The 7,160-nt window shown below is 39.7% G+C and overlaps 1 non-coding gene across 1 annotated transcript; it reads left to right on the forward strand.

The window, feature by feature from the left end:
- The first annotated feature begins 3,985 nt into the window (after positions 1-3,985).
- Positions 3,986-4,092, forward strand: LOC148874561 (small nucleolar RNA R71). Its single transcript, XR_016106082.1, has one exon. It is a non-coding gene; the product is annotated as a small nucleolar RNA R71 (small nucleolar RNA).
- Positions 4,093-7,160: the final 3,068 nt, after the last annotated feature.

A 7,160-nucleotide genomic window follows, 5' to 3' on the forward strand; every position in this document is an offset into this window, starting at 1 on the left:
ATGAAATACACGTGCTGGTTATGGGTCCTAACATTCAGGGGACCACATTCAGTATGTATAAGGTCAAGCGTGCCTGTACATCTTTTAGGCTTACCATTAAATGGCCTCTTTGTCATCTTACCTTGAAGGCAAGGCTCACAAGTGGGAAGATCTTCTACAGTTAGAAAATCCAAAGGACCATCCTTTACCAGTCTTGTGATTTGGTCAATACCGATATGGCCAAGTCGGTAATGCCATAGACACGTGGGATTAACTGTATCACGTGCACTTTTCTTGGGGTTATCAGCCAACGTAGTTTCGGCTATGTTAGTTTCTAGAGAAGGATGTAGAACAAAAAGACCATTCTCCAGTTCCTCGTATATGATGAATTTATTATTTCTTTTAATAGTAATCGTATTACTGAAAAAGATAGAATATCCATCCACACACAGTTTTGAGACAGAAATCAAATTTCTTCTTAAATTTTGTACATAAAGACAATCTTTCAGTACAATAGTTCCTTCTCTAAATTTTAACTCTATGGTGCCTATCGCCATAGCTGCAACGCTTGCAGAAGTCCCCAAGTAGAGCATCATCGCTCCATCATTCAGCCTTCTGCTTACCTTGAACCCCTGCAGTGAGTTACACGCATGAGTTGAAGCCCCGGGGTCAATACACCAGGACACAGATGAAGGGATGAGAGATCCATCCCATGGACGCCCAATCATTCTTGAACCTTAAACTGAATCAGATCTGAACCAAAAGGAGTAGGGGAGAATTATACCTGATACGGAGAAGTAGTATCTCCCAATGGAGGTGTTCACGCCCAAGGAAGGATCCAAAAACTGCTCCCACGGAAGATGGCGCAGTGCAGGATGGAGCAGAATCAGCAGTGTTCTTCTCCAAGAACTCTGTCCTTCGCAAGAATCAGCAGGATGGTACATGAGCACAGCTTTCTTTCAATCCTTTCTCAAAGAACTGATGTCAAGATCCAATCTTGATTACTCCCACAACTAGAGATCGAACTGGCAAACAGGGCGGCAAGAGAGTATTCGCAGGGTGCAGAAATCTCTCTTCTTGATTTCAGTACTAAAGAAAATCTGATGATCTATTAGGCTGCCGCCCCCTTCTTTCTTTTGTTAACCTAAAAGATCATCTCCTAATCCAATTAGGAGCAGCTTATCCAAATCATATTTGGATAAGACTTCTCTTTAGGTGATAGGAATAAACCCTTATCTTATCTGTAGATTAGATTAGCTTTCTCCTAATCTCATTTGGAGGTTTCTAGATCTGAATCACATTCAGATCTAGACTCTCTGAGTGGATAGGGTCAAGACTCTATCCTATCTGCTAATCCATCTCAGAATTCGCCCCTTTAATTAACTAAAAGAATAGCTCAGTTCGAAATGGGCTTTAGGCCCATTAAGCTTATGTGCTCACTTATCCTTCCTAACTGCTGCCCAATTGGGCTTCCTTGTATGGCATGGGACCCAAGCATTGATCTACACATCAGCCACATGGGTTCGGCCTAGCCTTTGTTGCAAGGCCTGGCCGAATACACTGTTATGGACAATGCACCCCCTGAAACCCATCGAATGGGCTCTATGGGCCCAACATTTACCCTAAGTGGTCCCTGGGCCAAGCTACCTTGTAACACCCAAGGACTGTGGGCAGATGCAAGATTAGCCCATCAGGTATTATCCTCAATGGTCTTGCACTTAACCTCTCAGCCCATAATGATCATACACTGCCCGACAAGAGAGGACCTCTCCCTCGGCTGCAAGGAATAGTGTTGCACTCTCTGCTTATATGGATCCCGGGAATTAAAACCTTCTTGCAAACATTTTAGAAACCATAATATATATACTTTTATATCTCAGATAAAATACTTTGCAAAACAAATCTCAATAGTTGAAATCGGCTGCCGGCAGTCTTGGTTTCCATCAGTGAGAGTGCATCCCCGATCATTACCTTTGTCCGACAAAGGGGCTGATCCTGTCACTATGATCACCCACTCAGATGAATTCTCGGACTGTCCCAACATACCTAGGTTTTGACCCCCACTAAGAATCTCACTGATTGGTATATCAAAGACAACCCAATCCGACACCTAGTGCAGTATCATAATCGAGTCTAGGGGTCGGGTGTAACTTTCCAGTTTTGCCCATCAATCTCCAAGGTCCATGGCAATACTGGAAATCTGGTCCAGTTCATAGATTCAACTAATCCGACTTGGTGGCACCACAGTCTCAGCCTTGTTAGGATAGGTCTCCCCAGACCGACCCACTGGCTGTGAACATTCTAAACTAACACGAGTCTCATTAATTGTCTAGTTTAAGGGTATTACACAGAAACATACCAAGGGAACATGAATCAAATATGCACTTTTATTCATTTACAATAAACTCATAAAGTACATCATTCTGATTGAAGCTAAGGGCATACAAAACTGTCTAACAAGCATCAGGTTACGGTACCAGTCGACATAGTTTGGGCCCTTAAGCTTGTTGTCGTCAAGAAGCTTTGCAAATTGTCCGTTTGCCATTTTCTGATAAAACAACAAACATTAGTCCACAACCTAATTTGATTCATGTTCATTAGATAGACATGGCTTTTAATCTATGTTCCATTCCCATTTGTTTATCTCTGAGATTTCCCTCTTATCTCAATGACGAAGACAGCGACTTGTCTCTTGAAATGTGGGAAACCACATAGGGTGCATGGAGCCAACTGTTTCAGCTGCAAAACCCCACCACCTTTTTGTGAAGGATTATATCCACTCATCATATGAGTTTTCCCTTTGGCCTCTGCCAGACAAGGTTCAGAGCCATTTTCATGTAAACCTTTCTGTCAAGTGAGTGCTTACCCATCATATTCATGAACGCCAAGGTACCGTGAGAGAGTTCCCATTTTCTGGTGAAGCCCCTCCCACATCGGTCTATGATGCCCCTATCATCTTATGAAACACTTATACAAGCCCAACAGCAAATGAATAGCCCATTTTCTGGTGCATTTCCTCATTACTGAAGAACCCACCCTTATGCTAATGATGGAAGGCCTTTAGAGAGTTTATCACATGAATCTCCCTATCACATGCACTCATATTTGCTGGAGGGAACAAATTAGCTTTTAAGACTCTTTTGGGGTAGGGGAGAGGAAGTTTAATAGCATCTAAATTCAGTTTAGGTGTACTCCCCTTAGTCTCCTTTTGTAAATCGGCCACTTCAGCTTCATTGTCATCCTTCTGGGTCTCGCCAACTGTCTTCCCACTTCTTAAAGCTATGGTGTTTACTTGCTCTCTTGGATTCTTCTCCGTATTGCTGGGCAGCCATCCTTCTTTTCTTTCCGACAACAGATTCACAATCTGCCCCATTTGGACTTCGAAGTTCTTAATTGATGCTTCTTGACTTAAGAATCTCTTATCATGTTCTTGGAGTTTTGCTTCAGTAACATTGATGAACTTAGAAATCATTTCTTCTAAATTACTCTTCTTTTCTTGTGGGGGCGGTTGTTGTTGGAATCCCATGGGTGCTTTTTGCTGGTTGTTGTTCCATGAAAAATTTGGATGATTCCTCCACCTAGGGTTGTATGTGTTCGAGTAGGGGCTGAAATTCGGCCTGCCAGTATGAGAGATAAAATTATCATTCTCATGTGAAGCAAAAGAATTACCTAATGGACAGTCAGAATTACTATGTCCTAATTGACCACAAAAATCACATGGGATGCTAGATGATGTATTCATTGCTACAATATTAAAAGTACCAATTTTTTATTCAGACTAGCAAGTTGAGCAGATATGGCTGCAAGGGAATCGATATGGTGTACTCCCCTTCGATCATTTCGGTCATTACTCCACTGGTAGCTGTTTGACACCATCTCTTCCACTAGATCATAAACTTCCTCTGGCATTTTCCTCATGATTGTGCCACCTGCAGCTGCATCAATAATAGAACGATTAAAGGAGGTAATACCATTATAAAAGGATTGGATTTGATGCCAAGTTGGTATCCCATGGTGAGGACACTTCCTAAGCATCTCCTTGAATCATTTCCATGCTTCATACAAGGATTCCCTCTCTAATTGAGCAAAAGTAGTGATCTCATTAATTAATTTTGCTGTTTTAGAGGGTGAAAAATACTTAGCCAAGAATTTTTGGGTCAAATCATTCCAAGTGGTAATACTTCCTGCAGGGAGTGAGTTAAGCCAATCTTTAGCTCTATCACGCAGTGAAAACGGGAATAGTCTAAGCCTAATAGCATCATCACTAACTCCATTATGTTTAAATGTATCACATATTTCCAGGAAGTTAACAATATGTGCATTAGGGTCATCACTTGGCAACCCACTAAATTGAATACTTGTCTGAATCATTTGAATGATTGCAGGCTTGATTTCAAAATTGTTGGCTTGAATTGTGGGCTTGCAAATACTGGAAGTAGCCCCATCAATGGTTGGACAGGCGTAGTCCAAAAGGGTATGATTTGCTTCTGCCATCTCTTCCTCAACTTCTATTGCTGGTTCGCCAATTTCAACCTCCTCTCTCGTTTTACCTCTATTGGCTCTTTGCAATAAGCAAAGGGTCCTCTCTATTTTAGGATCGAATCGTGCTAGTCCTTCTTGTCTAGTGCGTGTCATGAACACAGCAAGAATTCAAACAAGTAAAATAAAAAAAAAATAGAAACAGAAATAAAAAGTCCAAATTAACCAAGGTTAATAAGTTCTAATATTATTTTAGGATTAAATCCCTGGCAATGGCGCTAAAAACTTGATAGCTATAATTATAACCTAGCAAGTGCACCAGTTATCAAGTAGTATAAAAATATCGTTCCTACGAGGATTTAACAAAATAAGTATTAGAACTACAACCTTCCTTAATTATTTGGACAATCGAATTTCAGATTTAAGAATAAAAACTACTGAAAAACAGAAAAAGAAAACAAGAGTAAGAGTACCAATACTGAAGTATGCAATGATTGATTGAATTCGCTAGGACCTTTGGTCCGCCTAACCATTCCAATGAATAATAATGGATGAGATTGTCCAAGATAATTTGTCATTCCCATAACTTGAAGTTTTTCCAATTTTATTTAATATTCTTTCTCAAGATATATCAAAACTACTTCTATCAGGTGACCCCTTGATGAGACTTAGAAGAACCCTATTTTTGTCCACTTAAATTCATATTTTTTATACTACTTTAGCACTTAAATGCACTCATTACTCTTGTATTTCGATTCAGGGCAATAAAAAAGGCAATTGGAAGGAAACAGGCCAATTCGGGTGACTTTGCACAGTTTCGGCGACAGTCAGTGAACTGGGCCTAACTCTCAATTCCGGACTCCGAATTGGACAATTCAAGAAGCATTAGAAAGAAGAAATAAAGGTCCACAACCTTTATGTTTTGGGATTTGACTGATTAAGTCCGCATCAAATGCGAAACCTGGCCCGAAGTCGGAGCAAGTTCGCAGCCAGGCCCATTTAACAGCTGAAGCCCAACTCGCAGAAGAACCTGGAAGCAGCACAAGTTAGCAGAGAAGCCCAACTCGGATGCAAGAGTCTATAGTCATAATTCGAATGTAATCTCCCAAGAGGGAGAGAGTATTAATTAGATCTAAACTTTGAATGCAATCTTATAAGGATAAGAAGGTTGGGGATTAGATAAGAGATAGGATAAGATTAGTTCAAGAAAAGATCAAGACTCCCTAAAGATAGGATGATCTCCTAGTAGGAGTTGGAAAACAACCTCTCCTTTGGCTATATAAAGAGGGGGGCAGCCAGCTCTATGAAAAAAGACCAAGAATCAACCAAGATTCAATCCATCCAAGAAACCAAGAATTCATTCCAAGATCCAAGAGGTCATTCAAGAAAATCAAGAAACTCAAGAAAGCAATTCGGCCAGCAGAGCATGGAGATTGCACAGATCATGAGCAGCTAAACTTCTTTTTCTGGTTCAAGGGGGGAGGTTCGATTGTGTCATTGTGAGGTTCTGTAGTTAATTTATTTTCTTGCTGTCTAATTCAAGTATTCATTGATTCTTGTGCATATTTTTATTGGATGTTAATGTTAATTAGTCTGACAAACTGATTTAATATTAATTTTCCTACTGCTATCCATGATTTTGGTGATCCGTAATTGTCACGAATAATGGTACAAGTAGCAATTGGTTAATATCTTTTTGGGTCAATTGTTCATGACAGCCTTTGACCAATGTATTGACATGGTTTAACCTAAGAGGAATCGATGGAACAAGATTCAGTAATTGCAGCTATCTCAGTTATTGTTATTTTGGTTTAACTGTTCTCACAAACCTTAATGCTATCACTGGTTAATATGGAACGCTATCATACCCAGTTGAGTAGTGATAAGTGTTGATCGAATGCTGGGTTTGGACAATTGAATTAGGAAAACACAAGGTTTATTATGGCTATCCTAATAAATCTAAGGTTAAATGCTTGAATTACAAGATTACCAGAGATACCTATGATCGATGGCCAATTGGCGAAACCGAACCCCTGAACCAGAATTTGGTAAGACTAATTTTCTTTTGTTTAAGTTGCTATTGATTTCCTTTTCTTTTAATTTCAGCATTTAAATTCTCTCATTCAATTACATTACCTATTTGGCTAAGAGATTAATGATTTTCTCCCTGTGGTATTCGACCTAGTACCACTTTTTACTGCAAATTTTTATTGTGGGACTAGTACTAATTTTGAGGGCTTCAACAACCCATCACCCCTCAATCTCTCGACTAGAGTTCTCGAGATAGAAATGCATTAAGTTCAAGGAAAAACTATTACATTCAGATGAATCAGGTGTATATACCCCTATATACCATTCAATTCACACCATGAATTATTTGGTCTGCTATATGAATTCCTCTCTCGATTCATTCACATAAACCTAATCAATAAGAGATGGTCACTCCTAATAGCATTAAGCAAGATAACTCATAGACTTGTTAGATAGTTTTGTATGCCCTTAGCTCCAATCAGATTTGATGTACTTTTGACATTTATTGTAAATAAATAAAGTACATGTTTGATTCATGTTGTGTGGTATGATTCAGTGTAAGACCCTAAAACTGGACACCTAATGAGACTCGTGTTAGTTTTAAATGTTCACAACCATTGGATAAGTCTGGGGAGATTTATCTTGCCAAGGCTAACACTGGTGTGCTGCCA

Source organism: Nelumbo lutea, chromosome 1 (assembly GCF_056320005.1).
Source record: "Nelumbo lutea isolate HS-2025 chromosome 1, American lotus-T2T, whole genome shotgun sequence".
NCBI classification, from domain to species: domain Eukaryota; kingdom Viridiplantae; phylum Streptophyta; class Magnoliopsida; order Proteales; family Nelumbonaceae; genus Nelumbo; species Nelumbo lutea.